This window comes from Tenrec ecaudatus, chromosome 8 (assembly GCF_050624435.1).
Source record: "Tenrec ecaudatus isolate mTenEca1 chromosome 8, mTenEca1.hap1, whole genome shotgun sequence".
Lineage (NCBI taxonomy): Eukaryota > Metazoa > Chordata > Mammalia > Afrosoricida > Tenrecidae > Tenrec > Tenrec ecaudatus.
Window position 1 is genome coordinate 159315829 of NC_134537.1, and position 20297 is coordinate 159336125.

At 41.7% G+C, this 20297-nt stretch overlaps 1 pseudogene; it reads left to right on the forward strand.

Moving 5' to 3' along the window:
* Window positions 1-20297, forward strand: part of LOC142455577 (large ribosomal subunit protein uL30m-like) — a 76759-nt pseudogene that overhangs the window by 11346 nt on the left and 45116 nt on the right.

Here is a 20297-nt window from a genome sequence, read left to right on the forward strand (position 1 = left end):
ACCAAAAATAATTAGTTGATAGTCAGTCATCGAAGAAGTAGCATGTGATCAAGAACCAATGGTCCTTGAGAAAGAAACTCACAATGCACTGAAGGTATCATGAAATACCAATGAAGCACCAGGACTTGCCAGACTGTCCATTGAGATGGTTCAGCATCCCGCTGCAGAACTGAAGGCACTCACTGATCTATCCTGGGAAATTTGGAAGAGTGCTAACTGGCCAAACTATCTGGAAGAGATCCATATTGGTAAACATTCCAAAGAAAGGTGACCCCCCAAAATTATAAGTTACTGAACGATATTACTAATACCACACAGAAGTGAAACTTTGCTAAAGATAATTCAAAGATGGTTGCAACAGCACAAGGATGGGGAACTCTCAGAAATTGAACCTGTATCGAGGAAATATGTAAACCAGGCTATCATCAGTAACATCAGATGCATCCTGGCCGAGAGCAGAGAATGCAAAGCATTGTTTGCTTGTGTTTCATTAACTTTGCATGGACTATGACATACTATGGATTGCATCGCTGTGGAGCCATAATGTGAAGCAAGAGGTAGTCTTTCTAATAAAATAAGGGAATGATTTATTGTTAAAGTCAGGCAAGGTGTCCATCCGGGTTATATCATTTTACCATACTTATTCAATTTCTTTGCTAAACAAAAAATCTGATAGATTTTTTTCTGTTCAGCTTTCACTTCATTGTTTCCTCCATTTTTCCATGGATACTCTAATATGAGGAGCAAGTTTCTGGGTCTCCTCTGACATCCACTGTCATATTCTGTTTCTTTCCTGTATTTATAATGAGCTTTTGCTTTCTTCACGTATGAACTCCCGATGTCGTTGCATAGGTCTGCTGCCATCGGTGTTCAACATGTCAAATTCATTCTTGAGATCTTCTCACAATCCACATCAGATATACTCAAGGTTGTATTTCTACTTCCATGAATCTTTTTTTAATTTTCTACATTTTCAACCTGAATTGATGTGCGGAATTTTTGATCTCTTCCACAGTCGACCTTGACCTTGTCTCCGCTGTATGTATAGAGCTTCTCCATCACCTCTTCCCAAAGATGCATTCAATTTGATGTCTGTTTATTCCATCTGGAGAAGTCCGCCTCTAGACTCACCTTTTTTGTTGCTGAAAATATGGTATTTGCAGTAAAGAAGCCATTGGTCTTGAAAATTCTATCATGCTATCTCCAGCTTCATTTCTATGACCGAAGCCATATCTTCCAACTACTGTTTCTTCCCCTTTGTTTCTAACTTTTACATTCCAAACGCTAATACTTATCAATGTTGCTTGATTACATGTTTGATCAAGTGCTTGCTGCAGAACTTGGTAGACTTCTTCAATTTTTGCATCATTAGTTTTAGTGGTTGTGACAAAAATTGACTAATAATTGTATTAACTTGATTCCCTTGATTAGAATTATCCAATCACAGACAGCATTGCACTTCAAGAGAGTTCTTGAGATGTCTTTTTGACAATGAAAGAGACAGCTCTCCTCTGGCATGTGCCATTTCTGGCAGAGGGAACCACGTGACGTTCTGGTTCATCATGGCACCTAGCAGTATGTTTCAGTTCACTCACACCTATGATATCAACCTTAATGGGTTCCACGACAGTTTTGACACTTCTAATTTTTCTAGGTTCACACTTTGTACATTCAATTTTCTAATTATTAATTAGAGTTTTCGGCTTTTTATTTTCTTTCTTATTTTGACTCGTGCCTCATCAGCAAATGAAGGTCCTGCAGGCTTTAGTCCCATAAGCTTTATTTCATCCAAGTCATGATGGTCAACTCTGCTTTGAGCAGACAGCTCTTCCTCAGTCACGTTTCGAGTGCTTTCCAACCTCATCTTCTGGCACTATCTCAGATACTGGTCTGCTTCTGTTCGTGAGATTTTCAGTCGGTGACAATGTTTCCATAAAGATTTCGGTGGCTGATTCCTCTGAAGTGGACAGCCTATTCCTTCTTTGTTGTCTGTTCTTAATCTGGAAGCTCTGCTGAAACCTGTTCCCTTTGGGTGACCCTGCTAGGATTTGAAATACCTAGGACATAGCTTCCAGCATCACAGAAACACACAAGCCACTGCATTACAAACCTGACAAGAGGTAGAATTTAGACTTACAATGACCCGGTTCAAGGTTCTGAAATTGTAAATCTTTATGGAAACAGAGAACCTGATCTTTCTCCTGTAGAGCATCTGATGAGTTTCACCTACCAGCCTGTTGGTTACTATTCCAGTGCCTAACCAGCAGTGCCACCAGTGTGCAAAGTATTTAGCCAAAGCAGATGCTAAACAGAAAAATGAGAGCTGTGATGTTGGTGTCGGTGTCAGGTACCCAGAAAGCGCTGTTGCAGTCGCCATTTCTTGAACCACCTGGATCTACAAATCTTCCCCACCTCCTTGGTCACACTCGGCTATCATCAGTGATGCACGTCATAGCATTGAAAGTCAAACAAAGCACTCACTCAGCAGGCCTGCCATGGGCTAGGCCTGGTATCGCTCCGGATTCAAACTTGTAAAAGGAAACTTTAGCTCCCATCCCTAGGGAGCACTAAAGGTTGAGGATTGCAAGAAAGAAGAAGTCAAGTTAAATCCTCAAATCCAAAGGGAAAGGTGATTGATGAGAAACAGAAGCAAAGTCAATATCCAGCAGACCTGCAGACACAGAGCAGGGTAAGATCCCCCTGAAGCAGAACAAGGCAAGTGGGGAAGGCTGAGCAGGAAGCATGAGCCTCTATGGCTTGGTCGCCTTTGTATCAACTGACCACAGGCTTCTGTAGCCCAGAGAAGAGACTGAACTGAGGAGATGGATGCTGGCTACAGGAGAGGAGAAAGAGACCACGGCCTACCATGTCTTCGGTGTTCTTCCTCCATGACCATCATCAAAGACTGGGATCAGACACTAGTTCTCCATGTCCACAGTACCACATGACCACACACGTTCGGTGACTTAAAAGTAATGTATTCTCTCATAGCTCACTAGATTGTCCAAACTCCAAGAATCTGTTTCTTGGCTCCTCCAGCTTCTAGCGACTACAAACTCTCCTATCTCTGGCTACATCTTCCCATCTCCTTCACCTCTTTAATGTTTCAATGACCCCTTTTGCCTCTTTCCTCTAAAGTCACCTGTTCCTGGATGTCAAAGTCCTGAACTTAATCACACAGCAAAAATTTTACCACATAAGGTAATATTCACAACTAGTTCAAATGAGCACCAGGTATCACTGGGGGACTCCATGCAGCCAGTACTGGCCCATTGTCTTTGTTAGCAAAGCCATCCAGAATTCTCTTCTTGTATGTGTTAGTCAGGACTACACACAACTTCATCCTATGTGTCTGGACTGTGGTTCTGAATGTCCTAAATAGTCTGGGTAACATTACTAAATTCTGGTATTCTCATGCAAATTGTTCATGTAGATCCACCTTGCCACTCTTGGAAAGGAGGCTAGATGCCTTGAGGCCCGCGTTCTCCCAACCCTCTCTCCGTGGCACAGTGGTTAGGAACATGGCCTCTGGTGTAGAATCCTGGATTTAAATTGGAATCTGCTCTTAACTAGCTCTATGACTATAAACAAATTTTAATTTAGTTGTGCTCCAAGATCCTCAGCTTAAAAAGGAATGGTGATAATAGGATCTACTGTGAGACTGTTTTTAAAGATTAAATTAATTACGCTTCATATGCACATAGGAGACTATTTATTATATGAACATCAGCTCATACCGTGATGATGGTGGTGGCTGGCCTCTGTGCAGTCACTGGCTAGGGCTGATTCCCAGAATAATTACCCATCACTGGTGGTGTAGTGGTTACACATTGGGCTGATAACCACAAGGTAAGCAGTTCTAAACCACAAGTCATCCTATGGGAGAAAGGCGAGGCTCTTATATCTATAAAGAGTTACGCTCTAGAAAACCCAGAGGGCATGTCTACCCTGTCTTTTAGAGTCATTATGAGTCAGAGTCGACTTGATGGCAGCTAGTGTGACTTGTTGGGTGGAAACAGAACCCTTGCCCCATTAGAACTCACAGTGCTTTTTAATGCAATCTCAGAGTGTCGCTTTTCAGGGCTTTTACAGAAAGCTTGATGCCAGAGTTTTAGCAGATGGTACAGAGTTGGGAGCAAAATGTTGGTGTCCATTAACCCCAACTCGTCGACTGACTCTGAATCTGGTCACTCCATCAGTAAAAGAAGCACCACGATGTTTTCCACAGGAGATCGCTGTGCAGGTTCAGCAAGACACATGCCTAGGTATGTGAAGCCTGGAGTCCTGAGGAGGTCCAAAAGGTGGAAGCATTTGACCGCTAAACAGAAGTTCAGAGGTTCAAATTCACCCTGAGGTGCCTTGGAAAAGTGAGATCAGGCAATCTGCTTCCCACAAATGAACCACTGAAAGCTGGGTGAAGCATATTTCTACTAATACCCACGGGGTTGCCACCTGTCAAAATCACCCTCACGTGGCACCTACTTAATGATCAACAGGCGGGAATGATGACTCTCACAGAGGCTCTGCTGGCACAGGGATTAAAGCAACCGAGTCGAACTGCCTCGTTAGGGTCACTCTGCACGTTTAATAATTTTATTGCTCCTCATATGTATTTCTGACACCAAGACCATAAAGTCAAGCAAATCAGAAAGGACATTAATGGAGGCTCACTTGAGAAGATGCCTGGGCGGCAGAGTATTTATGTGTGTGGCACAAGGTCAGCAGTTGGGTGCCACGGACCTCTCGGCGTGAGGAAGACTTTCTGTTCCCCTAATGATTTACAGTCTCAGAGACTCCAGGACAGTCCTTCCCTGCCCTACAGGGTCACTAGGAGTCAGAATCCATTCTGCAGTGCATTTTAAGTTAGGGACCTAAGGCTCGTAGTCTCTTCTACAAAATGTTGCAATTCCCCAAACAAGATGCATGTTACTTCATGAATCGTAATGACTTTGAAACATTTGTTTTAAGTCCATGAGGAAGAAATGAAACAAGGAAGAGGAGCAGCCCAGTAGCAGCACAGGGCTAGGCCTTCCGTGCCCATGTAGTCTCTTTGTACAAATTGCCTTGACACGGTTCCTCTCTCTTAAAGGCACAGCTAATTGCTACCATCTGCTAGCCGCTCTTGGTTAGCTAAGGCTAATTCTTGTTTACTGTAAATGTCTTAACTGTGTAAGGAAACCTGAGGTGGGGAAGCAAGGGAAGAAGAAAACACAAATGCGTAGTAAAGGGCCAAGGATCCTTCGTAATCACTGGGGTCCTCCTGGAAGTGAAAAATTATTGTGCTTAATCCCTCACTGCCAGGGGTGTCAATTCCTACAAATGACTGCCACATGTGTGGCCAGATCGAGGCTGTATTTCTGTTGTAAATATGTAACCAATAAGTCAGGACTCTTCTACTGGCAACTGGACACACTGCGAGGGAGCAGACTCCATGACTTCCCAGGACCTGCAGAAAGAAGGCCCAGCGAATTGGGCACACCCTAAGTCCCTTCTCGATCCCCTTTAAATGCCAAGCACAAGTGTCACCTCTCTGTGGTATTCTGCCTCTTCATTCTTTGTTGCACACGTGTGGGGTCCTTTTTCACCAGGGAAGAACAAAGCCAAATGTCCAGGCAGCAGTACACAGTAGACAAAGATTCCAAATCTCAAATAGCCTCAACTGCTTTGCAGCTGTCTCCACAGAATTCTTCCCCACCGATACCAAGCCTTCCTTTTGCCCTCACCTGTGGAATAGTCAACCCTCAGTTCTAGCTTAAAACATTCTAAAACCTTCCTACCTCTCTCAATAACTCCACTTTCTTCTGTAGAAAAGCAGGAAGAGTTTGCTTTTTTCAAAAGTTCACTTATTGATGACCTCCTACTCGATTAAAGAAAACAATGTTCTTGTGAGAGAAACGAAAAAGAGCACACAGATACCTGACACTAGGAAACCTAAGGAGTTTGGGTAGAGACCAAGATGCATTTAAATGCTGTCCTCACAGCTGGTTCTCTGCGTGACTTTGTACGCATGGTGTCCCTGGTATACAAAGGGCACTATCTCGAGTATGCAACACACAGCCTCTATCATATCAACATACCGTGCCCTGAGCCCTGTGGTTACCCATCCACAAATGGCACCTATACTAACAGATTGATAGCGTTATATTGACCATTACATCCCCTATAAAAGTGATCTGATGAAGTTGAGAATAGCACTAATATCAATTATTTTTACTAGCGATATTAATGAAAACGGAAATAAATTAAGGGTGCATTTCATACCTTAAGTTTTGAGTTTCATGAGAAGGTGAAGCCATTCTACCAGGCTAAAGACACAGATGTCCCCCAGCCCACCATATTCCTTGAATATCAGATGTGAACTAGGCTGTTCGGTAAACGAACTTCCTAAGTGTTCTCAGTAACTTGCTTTTACATGCGTTCAAGTAGCTGTAAGTATATTTTCTTTCCTATTGTACATTATTCAAATACATATTTGCATGCATCTATTTTATGTAAAGATAAATGTATTTTAATAAAAGCCTGGGATCTACTAGCTCACTCAATCTGTGGAGTATGTCCACCACATAACCAATGGGAAAAGAAATATTATTTCCTTTTCAGAAATAAAAAAAAATTACTGGTATGCATTGGTGAAAAAAAAAATCCACATTCCAATTCTAGAGAAGGTGGGGAAAGGACTGGAGGGAGCCAGAGAGAGACAGAACTGCCCAGTACTGCTATGGGTTTGATTTATTATACATTTATTATCAAGGTTCAGTAAGACTTTTGGTTTCTTCTGTATCCACTTAATGTTTTGCTCTTATAGAATGCTCCCTCGGGAAAGTTGCATTTTCAGAATACCTTTCTGTTTGATGCTTGGACAATGTTTACATTTTCCACAAAACCCAAACCAAACTCATTCCCATTGAGTCCACAACAATGCCGAGCAACCCTGTAGGACAGGAGAGAACTGCCCCTGTGAGTGTACGAGACAAACTCTCCAGGAGCAGACGGGTTGATCTGTCTACCGCCAAGCACTTACTGTTTTCAAACTGCCCTTGAACGTGGCCCAACAAGTAACCACCAAGATGCCCTTATTTTCAACAAGGTGTTGAATAAAGATTAGATGTGGCTACAGTTCGTATTGGGGGAGAAGTGAATATAGAGGAGAACGGTAGACAGGGATAATAGGCAGACCACAAGCGTACTCTTAGACGGGTTAGCTTTAGGAAGAGAAACATACTGGAGTAGTTAGCTTATTGTGCCAACCAGGCCGATAAACACATGTGATGTTAATTGAAGGGCGGAGGGATAAACGGCTGGGTGGGCCTTGCCTTTCTAGTTCTCGGGTCTCTTGCTTTGTGATGGTCACACCAGGGTGAAGCTGCCTTAGTCAGTTGCCTGCGTCAGCTGGCAAGGCTCACCTGCTGCAAGACTTCTCTGCCACATAGACCTACCCCGATGCAACCCTGGGTGCTGGAGCACACTTGTGGAGACCCCTGCCAGCGCTGAGATGCTTACACATTCACTGAATTGGCTTTCCTCCTGCAGTTAGCATCATTGTGTGTGTTTTGTGAGATGGAGGAGGACTTTGTGGATTGGTGTTGGATATATGGGTTAATGTTGGACTTGCGGGCTTGGGCAGCACTGGGTTGGGATGTTTTCTTGATGTACATTTAGCCTTTATATAAACTCTCTCTTATTCATGAGTTTCTTTGTATTTGTTTTCTAAAGTAACAAGAGGAACACACATACGGATATTGTGGGCCTGAAAATTGATTAATTCAAGCTGGCCAGGCCTTCGTACCCTGGTAGGGGTTCGAGTACCCGTAGATATTCACACACTGTCCTTCTGTGTTTGGCAGCATTGAGGCTTTTTTATTTCTGATGTTTCATTGATGATTTTCTGAATTTCTTGTAGTGGTTTTTACATGGTTTCTAATTGCCTATGTGTTTTGTCACTTTGTTTTCATACTACTTCCCAGTTTCTAAGTATTTCCAAATGTCCAAATTAGTATTTGGTTCAATACTAGGGCCCTAAATTGCTTCATCCAGTGCCAAGTACCATGTGGAGATCATATAAATGTGTTAGTCTGGTTGACTAACTTGTTGAGTACCTATCAGGGAATTCTAAGTTTTCAGATAGAAGTGCCCAGACAATGCCATTGTTTTCAGGCTAAATAGAGTTTCTTTAACACCTTTTTACATTCCTCAGGGCAGGAACCATGTGTCCTGTGTCTTTAAAACTCAGGACTTAATCCAGCACTGGCACAGGCAGGTCAGTGAGGGAATTTGTTGGCATCTTGCTGTCAATTCAGCCCTTCTCCTCCAGTCACCTGTAACATACATGACATGTCCAAATGAACTACGTGGGATCCTTCTTACCATCATATATGGCCCTTCCAAGATATCAAATATTATATATTATTTATTCATTACATAGGAGACTAAGCAGCTGTCATAAATTCTAAAATCACATAACTGAAAGGATCCAAAAAAGGCATAGCACCACTGCGACTACCTTAATCCAAAATCAAGAGGCAGAACACTATACTCCCACCACCGATCTTGTAAATGGAGTTGCTGCCAAGTCCTGCTGAAGGGATTTGGAAACAGGGAGGGGGAAATGGAGGTTAACTTTATGATCTTCCTTACTCTATAGTAGAACAGCGGTGGTGTGCTGGGTTTAGAATGCCCTGCTCATAGAAAAGTTGGTGGTTTTGACCCCACAGAGTGTCAACTGAAAGAGAATCAGTCTACTCTCATAAAGATGTATAATCTTTTGAACTGTATGGGATATGGATGAAGTGCCAATAAAACTGTAGGAAAAAAAAAAGATTTACAGCCTCGAAAATCTTTTTTTTAAATCATTTTATTGGGGACACATACAACTCTTATCCCAATCCATACATATATCAATTGTGTAAAGCACATCTGTACATTTGTTGCCCTCATCATTCTCAAAACATTTGCTCTCCACCCAAGCCCCAGGCATCAGCTCCTCATTTTCCACCTCCCTCTCCACTCCCCCCTCTGAACCTTTAATAATTTATAAATTATTATTTTGACATATCTTATACTGTCCAACATTTCCCTTCACCACTTTTCTGTTGTCCATCCCCCAGGGAGGAGATTATATATAGATCCTTGTAATTGGTTCCCTTTCCACCCTACCCTCCCTCCACTCTCATCACTGGTTCTGAAGGGATCATCTGTCCTGGATTCCCTGTGCTTCCAGTTCCTATCTGTACCAGTGTGCATCCTCTGGTCTAGCCAGATTAGTAAGGTAGAATTGGGATCATGATATTGGGGGGAGGGGGGGAGGTAGTGCTCCCCAAATCATAAGGAGCACTTCTCTCTCCTGTAAGACTGCTTTGAGTCAAAACTGACTCCTCAGGAGTACCACAGTTTTCACTCTGGCACACCTTTATTAATATGACAAAAGAAAATCCTACTTCCAAACAGGTTCATATTTAGAGGTATAGGGATTAAGATCCTAACACCTACTTTGGGTAGACACAATCCAACTCATAGTCAGAATGGAGAAAAATGAAAGCAGGGGTTCCCTTGGGAGGGAGTCATCTAATGATTAAGCAGGTTTGTTTGGAAAAACAGCCTTTCTGAGGTGAGGCTGGTTTTTACCCCATTGCTTGCTTTGGTAAATGCCCTGCCTGGGATGCTGGAGATGTCTCCGAAATTGCTCATACGCAATATAGATTTTTTCAGACAGGTGAGAGGATTCACAAAGGACGTCATGCAATGTAACTTAGTAAATTATAAATACACAGTTGTACTCATTGGATAGATGTGTGGTGTATAACCAAACTTCAAAACCAAAGTCATTTACATAAAGTAAATTCTAATTCATTGCTTCTTTATAGGACAGAGTAAAACTTCTCAGTGGGATTTCTGAGACTGTAATTGCTTACAGGAGCAGACAACCTCAGCCTTTTCCTATGGAGTTGTTGGTGAGTTTGAACCACTGATGCTACAGTTCACAGACAAGACTTAATTTATTGTGCCGGGATGTCTTATCATGGATAGGGATTTTCAAACATCGACTTTGGTCTCAGAAGAAAGAAGAAAATTAATTTCATATTTATTTTTAAGTATTATTTATGTTTTAGGTGAAAGTTTACCAAGCAAATTCAGTTTCCCCCTTTACAATGTTTGTACAAATTGTTCCATGCTATTGTTTACAATTTTTACAATGTTTCAACATTCTCATTATTTATATTCTGTTTGTTCTGTTTCCAGCCATTTAATCTCCCTTCCTCCTTGCCTTCTTACCTTTGCTTTTAGGTATATGTTAACTGTTTGATCTCATATGTTTAATTTTGTATGGGGACACATGACTCATAGGTAATACTGTTTATTTTATAAGCCTAGTCTATTGTTAGGTGAACATATGAACTGCAGAGAAAGCTTCGATTCCATGTTCAGGGGTTACCCCAGGGCAATAGTGGCAGGGGAAACTTTAGCTTGATTGGTCAAGTCGGTCTGGTCTTTTCCAGAACCTGAATTTTGCCCTATGCTTTTCTCCCATTCGAACCAGGACCCTCTACTGCATTCTTTATCAAAAGAGTTGATCAAGGTGGGCTGGAATCTACCTGGTCTCAGGTTGCCATTAGTGTGGGTGTTGGGTGCTATCTGGTTAGCCCCAACCCGCAGCACCCCTCTGCCCCAGAGAAGGACACACTGCATAGTCCTGTTGTTCCTGTGCCTGAACCCATTGATGCAGCCACTGCGTCAATCCATCTCATTGAAGGTCTTCCTCTTTAACGACACTCTTTCACTTCACCAAAGATGATGTCCAGGGACTGGTCTCTCCTGACCATATGTCAAAAGTATATAAAGCAAAGTGTTCACATTCCTGCCTCTAGGGAGCATTATGGCCTTTTTTCTTCCAGTACAGTTTGGCTTGTCTTTTCAGCAGTCCTTGCTATTTTCAATATTCTTCTCCAGCACCACAACTCAAATGCGTTGATTCTTCTGCAAGCTTCCTTATTCACTGAGCAACTTTCACGTGCATGTGATACAATGGAGAACGCATGGCTTGGATCGGGCACATCTCAGTCCTCAAAGTAACATCCTTGCTTTGCAACACTTAAAAGAGGTCCTTTGCCGCAGATCTACCCAATGCAATGTGTTTTACTCTTCTTGAGTAGAGATGTGAACACCAACCATCCACCAGAGCAGAGCCACTGAGACCAACCGATCCATAAGTCTACTCTTCAGGGACATAAAAGGGGACAATCCTGTGCACTTCAATTGTGATCTATAAGATGAGAATGGAGAAAATAAAATTGGAATCTCTAGTATCTCTTTTGCTTCCCTCCCTGACTTCTAATTTTCTTGTATTCTAAATTACGGGGACAATGTCAACTATATCCTGATGGTGCAATGGTTATCAGTTTTCATGAAAGTTTCTTGCAGCCAGATGCGGTGTCAATATTCTCCATAATTTGTCAGGAACTCCCTGGCGCAGGGGTGAACTCATAACAAGTGTGGAGTAGTTGTTGAATGAATGGGCAACTTACTGAACGGGACTGGAGCCTCTACCATAGCAGTACATGGTGTATGGTGACTCATAGACCCTGAGGCAGACAGTGCTTCACAAAGATAATACATTTTATGACCCAATAGTTAGCAGAAGGACAAAACCACACAGTGTCATGACTCCCAGGACTGTCTTCTTCTCAAAATATCAGCCAGGCCAGCTCCTCAAGTCCCAAGGGACAGACCCTGGGCTTGGGTCCCTCTCATATTCTCAGGAATGCAAAACCTTGTCTTCCCAGGGACCCTCAAATATACCAAGTTGCTTATGTTCTCTGGGGAATGGCTATGGGAACAACCTCAGGCCTTACAGGAAGGAAGGAGGTTCAGGGAAGGCTATAACCCAGAGTTATTTTAAGTCCCAGTTCCCTCAGTTCAGGCAGAGGTCACACTTCTTGCTTGGAGGCAGTGGATCATGCAACTGGCATCTCCAATCTGGTTGAGGCTTTACAGAAAGAATGCCGATTATAAATTTAAGAGAATGGCCCTTTCCTGACTCCACTTATGTCTCAGAGAAACTTAATGTATTCCTGGAACAGTTTTAAGTGCTAAAGATAACGTAATTTGGCAATGGGTTTGATTGACTTATTTATTTTTAATCTGAACCTCATCTTTCAGAGGAAACTAAAAATTATTTGGTCTATCAAAAGAACAAACCATGTTTCAAGAATCTAGATTAGCTGATGCATCTGTAGTCTTCAGATAACAGGTGATATAGATCAGAGCCTCAACGATACCAGAAAAGCCAAAAACCATCCACTCAATGAGCCTCAATGAAAGGAAGGCAGAATGAGCATCTTCTGATCATTTTCTGGGGGGAGCTGATCCACTTAGATCATTAATGGCATTCCAAGGAGTAGACTGTGTGTTTGGAGTTAGGGTGTATATACCACCTGAATGGATAGCATCTCCACGATGGAGGAAAACTGCAGCATGTGGTGGGTGGAGCTAGAGAGACTTGGAGAGGAAGGGCATTCAAGGCATTGGAACCCATCTGTGTGCAGAAGGTCCCGAGGCCGTTTTTATAGACCCTCAGTTGGGTTTGTGCTGCTTGCATTGCAGAGAGCAGTACAATGCTTACCTGACAACACTAGGCAAACTCTTTAAGTTCTAGGTAATAAAAAGTAGAAAAAAATAATCTTCATGTAAATGTTTTCAAACTCTGCTGACTGATAAGGTCTAGCTACCGGATAGTAGCGAAGCGCTCTGGTCTCCTTATCACAACGTACTTACCCCAGGGAACGCAAATTATCTATTTATAGGGTCACTTTTGACATTTATTTGTAATTATGTGTGTGTTTATAAAATGATTGCATCACTCATGGTGATAGAGATAATAAATTCAGATTTTACAATTTTATCACTCACATCAGAGCAGGATTTAAAACTTAGTATGTATTTAAATAAAGGTTTTTATGAATAAACATAAACCCTGAGAGTCTCCAGGGAGTAAACAACCCTGTCCCCCCCCCAAAATAAAAGAACACCAAACTCATTGCCATCGCATTGACGCCAACTCATTGCAACCCTCGAGAACAGGGGATCACAAGTCTTCAATCTCTATCAACCCTTGGTCTCTATCCCCCAGTTCTGCTGACTTCTCTGGACCTTCCTTACACAAACAGGTTCCAATTTCCTGAAATGTGCTTCCACTCGGTATTGCACTAGCCCTGTCTAGCACATGCTCCAATTTTCTTCCCAGACCAGCCTACATAAAAGCGCAATGTTTTCACAATGCTACCTACAACTTCTTGTTAGCTTCCGTTGGCCTTTGATTCGTGGAGCTCCCATGCACACTGGGACCCGACACTTTGTGACTTGGGAGTGTCAATGGCTAATATTCAGAAGGAAATGGAAGACCTTGCTTGCCATTCCACATTAGTCCACAAGCCGCACTGAGTCCTCTTTAGCACCATAGTCACATCCAAGTTTTCTACGACAGAGGAGCCAGGTCTGTGATGTGGTGCATTGCCTGGAATCGAGTTGAGTCATTTAAGAGAAGGAAAATCTAACTCCGCCCAGCTGCCAAAGGGAGGGAGCAGAGCAGCCTCCATTCCCGGTCTTTCTTTCTTTCTTTATCACCTCTCCCCCAGGGTACCAATCTGTGTTAGTTTGTGTTACCTAGAAAAGCAAAACCAGCGATGCTTAGGTTTGTGGAAGAAAGAACTTTATATCAGGAAGTAATCTTATATCAAGAAGGCATCTGAGCCTAGTCTAATTTAAGTCTATGGACCCCCAACAAGTCATAGGCCTAGTCGGACTTTTGTAGCAACAGCCTGGTGATGAGAAAGATGAAGTGGGATGCAGGAAAGTCATAGGCCTTAGTGTGGTTCCAAGATCCATGGAAACATGGAAAGCATGGACAGCTCTCTGAGTCACATGGTCCACATGGAGCCATGCCTGGATGCAGGCCCTGAATCCTAGGAACCAAGAAGACAAAGGAGAGGAGAGAAGGGAGAAGTCCCCAGTGTCTCTCTCATACAAAGGCCACACCTCCCAGGAGGCATCAGCCGGCTGTGAGCTGATTGACAGTTTGGATTCCACTCCCACAAAAGCGCAAGTTGACATAAAATATAACTGCCACAAAGAGGTTCTCATAACTTCTAGGAGTGGAAATACTGGGTGGAATGTAGGCCTATTTAGAACTTTTTGGTAAAAATGTTCTCAAAGGAGTTCTGATTTACTTTGCCACCAATATTTAATTAAGTACTTGCTTCAAATATGAAATATCATTTGGTATTTTAGTACATTTTTAGGCAAATGAGTATTACTGTAGTTTAAATATGCATTTCTCGAAAAAGCAAAGATGTTGAGCCATATTTAATAGCCATTTGAGTTTTCTCTTCTGTGTGAAAATACCTGTTCAGTTATTTGGCATTTTGTTATTCTTGTGGCTGCTTGACTAATTTCCAAAAGGTTGGAGTTATCTTAATGTTTTACAGAAGATATTTGTTTTTTGGAATTCACATTATTTCTATTCTCTCTGGATGCTGCCTGTATCTTCCCTCACTTTGTAGCTGGAATTTTAACTCTCCTCCTGGAGTATTTGAATGAGAAGGAATTCTGAATTTCGATGTAGTTGAACCTGTTCATTATATTTTTATATGTATTGTTTATACTTAAAACATCATGTTTAAGATATCTTTTACTACTCCAAGTTCATAAAGACATTATCCAAATAATCTTTTAGAAAGCTGTGGAAATGGAAATGGGCCAACAGCAATTTTAAATACTACAAACTCATGTTTCTTGGTAATATTCACTTATTATTCCTGAATAATAGGTTGTTACAAGCCTTGGATTAATCTCCAGAGCCTAGAATATCTGTGTTTTCCAGTGTTTGTGCACTTCCCATTGTTTTTCACGCCAAGTGGATTTTCATGCGGTATTCTCTTATTCTTCCAGTCTTTCTGTTGTTACATACCCACTTTCTCTTCACCAATTTTGTTTGTTTGCTCTGAGGTACAATACCCATGACAGAAAATTCACCTTTATGTCAATTTAGGCAACATATTAGGTGCATATAAACAAAAAGCAATTAGATTGTTTAATATATAATCATTATGAAATTACCCTCTATACAAATAGTAAGGATTATTTTTGCCTTAAAAATATTTTAAATATAGACACACCATCTTTTATCTGTCATTTCATACCCAAGTTTTTTATACCTTCTAGTTTGTAAAGCATATAATCTGATAGCCTTTCTCTGTTAACTAGATTATCAGTCCATTTATATTTGAATTTAAATTTAATATATTTATTGTAATTTCTATTTCTGTTAGGCAGACTATGATTTATTATTTTTCTTGCTTTGGAGGAATCGTATTTATAGCTCTTATTGTAAAACTTGCATTACAGAAGTCAATTTTACTCAAATCAGCTTAATTTTATGTGAATTTAGTAAAGGAAGTATTTAAAAAGCAATGGCCTCATTAAGAGAAACCAAAATAATTATAGCAGAAGCAATGTTTGAAAAAGATTGAACATGGTTTAATGAGGATCATATAACCACAGTGAAATATGTGCTTTTAACGTAGTGATTCCAAATCACATTGTGTGACACATATAACGTGTATTTCTGTGTTGGCAATAGACTCTATTTTAGACCCTTGTATTCTCTTTCTATGTCTCCTTTTCTTTCTCCTCCATATTTTCTATCATTATTTATGTTACCATCTAGAAAACATCAGATGTGTTTAGTTCACTGTTCCTGGCTGTGCCTAATCAACATTTTACTTTTAAATTGTGCTTATTGTGTTTTTCATCTCAATGCATTCTCATTGGATCTTGTACATAACTGTTATTATATTTTTGTAGTTTCCTGTTCTCTCCAGATACTTCAAAGCTTATCTAATACTTTTGAAAATAGAGGAAACATGTTGTTTTCACTTGCTACTCTTTTCAGAGTCTGCTACGTCTAAAACCTGATGTCTCTGTGATTACTTTTCAGTTATGTGCAAGACAAAATCTACCCACACCATCTTGTCTTCTAAACAAGCATCTCTATTTAGAACCCCAATGACTAGAAATACCTAGTGGGGAGTGTTTCCACTGAATACTCTTTCCACTTCTGATATAAGAAATTTGTCTATCAAAGTGGGTCCTTAGAAATTAATTTTAAGTATAGGCAGGTCTATTGTCAAGGCAGCCAAGGTTGAAATGAATGCCTGTATGGTTATCTCAATGTCAGACACAACAAAGTCATCTTCAAATTAAAAAGAAAAAAAAAACATTTGGTTGAAAATCCTAAATTACAAGAAAAATTTTTATGACAAGAATGAATGAAAATTAGGTTAATATTGTTCATCAATTATCCAGCATGGACAACCCACTTTAAATTATTCATAATTTCTGTTTAAGTAGGAACTTGTCCAATTTGAGTAATAAAATTGAGGTTGGAATCATTACAATGGTTTGTCTAGGAGCCTTGCTGACACAATTTCACATTGGATGGTGACATAACGATGATGGGGCAATCTTGCCAGGGGCTTCGAGGAAGGGAAGGAAGCCTGGTGATCTTCTTACAGAAAGATTATAGCCAAGAACATTTTAGAGCACAGTTCGACTCTTTAACACATGGGGCTGCTCTGGCTAAAGACCAGTCCATAGGAGCGAACAGTAGCAGCCTGGGGGTTAAACCGTAAGCTCACACCTGAAGGGAAAGTTCATTGTTTGCTTTGCAAAGTTAAAGCTATCAGAGGTAGCTGAAGGTGAAATTATGATTCCCTTAAACCAGAGGGAGAGATTGGAAGAGAGCCCTATATTGCATAATTCAGGCAATTTCCTTGTTTTTGAAACTCCACTTGGTTTCCAAGAAAAATGCAGTTCCTTTTGCTCGGGCTGACAACAGCATGCTTCAGCAAGCTCCCGTGGCCTCCCTCTCTCCTCAGATTGGGATTGGAAGAGAGCTGCAAAATAAATTGCCTTCAGAAGGAGAGATCATAAAGCATTTTGACGTATTGCACATTTGCTCCCCTCTACGAATTAACATTTCAAAATGAATCATGCAGCTTCCTGCCTTTGAACTACTTCCGTGTTAAATACTGTGACCATGTAATTTCAGAGTTATAAAACGTACGGATGATGCCTCCTATTTGATTGACTGACAAGCAGACGTGGGGAGGTTAGATCATTAGCCAAAGGCCACACAGATTGTGAGGACTATCCTGACTCTCCTTTGCTTATTTCTTTCCTTCCTGCCATCCTTCCCACTTTCTTTGCACCCTTGTCTCCTCCCTCCTTTTCTCTTCTCTCCAACCCTTCTTTCTTTCCTTCCTTCCTTTCTCCGTACCTGACTTCCCATCTTCTTATTTTTAAGCACAGAATAGAATTGAGTTTTATTGAGTTGGGGCATCACCAGGTGAAAGCACAAAACCTACCCAAACTTACTGCCATTGGGTCGATGCCAACTCACAGCACTAACAAGGCAGGGTTGAACTTGTTCTGTGTGTTTATGGGAGTAGAAAGCCCGTCTTTCACCCAAGGCGCCACTGATGGTTTCAAACTACAAACCTTGCAGGCCACAGCCCAATGCATAACGACTACACCACCAGGGCTCTGGTGAAAGTAGAAAGGCTTTCAATATTCACAAAGGAATGCGTAATTGTTATACAAGGGTAGCATGACTGCAACAGAACACAGGTCTTTCTTAATGGCCGTCAGCTAATCTAAGTCAAACCCATTGCTCCTGAGGGCATCCCCCCTCAGAAACCAATTAAAACACACTTCATCAAGGCAAGCATTACCACATTTGTTTGCAAAATATGATTTGATCACCCAAATGCAGTGTACTTACTCTGACTAATAAGGTAGAACCAGGGGTAAAGGCATGCATCATAGAGAACTCACAGACAGTGCTCATGGATGGGAAGTTTACTGGGGAAGTTGACAAGTGAGAAATGCTGTTTAATCAGGATAGTTTCTTCAGCTGAATGAATCCACCATTGGTAATCCTTGGACCAGCAGGCAATGGAAAAACCTGACGCAAGATTCAGGTCTTGCAGAAGGTCAAGGGCCAAAGAGAATTTGACTCTGGTGGGACTCGCTGTCTTATACACGAAGGCTTATGATGCCAAGGAGGTCTCTTCAGGCTAAGACACATTTGACAGGTTGAGTTCCACCCCTCTAATTGACATGTAAACCCTAACCAACACAAGGTTGAAACAGGCTTCTCCCTGGTTTGGCATTTGAGCCCTCCCCCAAGATGTGATCTAAAAGTCTGTCATTAACTGCGTAATGGGACCTGCTGAGGGCAGCCAAGCAGTGTTGGTAAGATTGGCTTACAGTGCTACCTAATCAGGTCATAAACCTGATGGAATTAGAAGGAAGTTTCATGAGGGAGTGTTGACTTAAGCCTCTTCAAGCAGAGCCTGTAGGAAGGCTTATCTTTTCTTGCTTCCCTGGAGCCTCCACTTCTCTGACCTACCTCCATCTCATTGGACTTAAGCCAACAGACCTCCATATTTCTTGCTGACTCTGGGATCAATTAGCAACATACATTGCCCGCCAACCTTGGATTCACCTGCTTGTGCCTCCATGAGGAGATGGCCTTCCTGTTTCTGGATGACTCTGCCTGTTCCTGATCCATCAACCCTGGCAATAATACAAGCCAGGAAAAGAATCCGGCTCAGCATTTGACCCACAGACTTGAACTGAACTGGACTGGCTTTACCTGCTTCTATAACTGTGTGTGGCACTTTCTTGATATAAAGGTCTTTAGTGTTATAGACATAAGCATCACTGGTTTTACTTCTTGAGAGAATCTAGAGATGGGGAATATGGAGAGTGTCATGGACTGCCACAGGGACAAAGCCACCGTATATACTCGAGTAAAAGCTGACCCGAATATCAGCCGAGGCACCTAATTTACCACAAAACTGCTTTAAAAATGGACTGGAAAACACAGCTTATATACAAGTATATATGGTATAGGTCTTGAAAGAAATACTACCAGAAGGCTCCTTACAGGCAAGTATGACAAAGACTTTGTCTTACCTATTTTGGACATGTTGTTAGGAGAGACCTGTCCCTGAAGAAGGACATCATGCCTGGTAAAGTAGAGGGACATTCAAATGAGGAAGACCTTCAACCAGATGGACCGACACCGTGACTGCAACAATGGGATCCAGCATAGGTATATTTGTGAGGATGACCCAGGACCTGACCGAAATAGACCAACCATAACAGAGAACCTAGCCTAGCACGTTTAGGTTTCTCTGCAGCACTCTGACTAATAAAACATTTTTCACATGTGAAGGAAATCTAATTCCTATTGCCTGCATTCTCAGAAGGTTAGGGCACAGAACTGAAAAGCCAAGCACATTAGTCTCTGTTTCCCGTTCCTACACAAAATTGTTATGAAAATCAAGTTGTTTCGTTGTTTATAAAATGGATGCATGAAACCAGGTGATTTCAAACGCAAGTTTGTGTCTGTGATCACAGGACTTTGAATGCATTTCAATTGAACACGTAGCTGAGTGCACATTGCCCACAGATGCTGTGAGAAGCAAAGAGAGCTAAGACTTTCATTTTGTGTCGTCCTTGCTTTTGAGGAACTTGAATTCAAGAGAGCAAGGCAAACCTGAAAATAGAACATTTTCTTATGCAAATTTCAATGTCTCTAGGCAGTGAAAACAGATCCAATTTGCCAGTATTTGTCCTTTTGAATACCCTTATCTGTATTAAAAGTCATGCCCTTAGAGAGCTCACTGAAGGCCAGGCTTTCCATCCTGTGTCAACACATACCAATCATAAAATGAAAACTCCTCATGAAAGAAACCCACGTCTGTCAGTGAGTTAAGACTTGCCAGGTGTGTGTGGGGTGTGGATTTCAGATTACAACAGGATGTTGCCAGTGTTTCGTACACGTCCCTTTCATAGACCAGCAGAGTGACGGCTCCCCATTGGAAAACTTCTGTCAACCCTGCAGCTGCTTAGCGGCCAACGTCTCCACCAACTCTTCACATTGTTGTGGACTCGGCGATTCCAGAAATGCATTCTCTGGAAAAGGTGAGCTCACGCCCCAGTGACTGAAATTACTTGTAGGCATTCTCATCCCCCACAAACAAGAGCTCTTCTTGGCAGGTGTTTGCGTAAGACCTATCGTCACGCCTTGGCTAGATCTAGAAGTGGAACGTAAGTTGTGTGTATCCGTGGTTGAACACGGAGACAAATACCATCCACAAGGACATCTGTGGAAAACATTTCTGAGCTGGACCAAATCCCCGCTTGCCTTTGATCCAGTGCCTGCGTGGCATGAG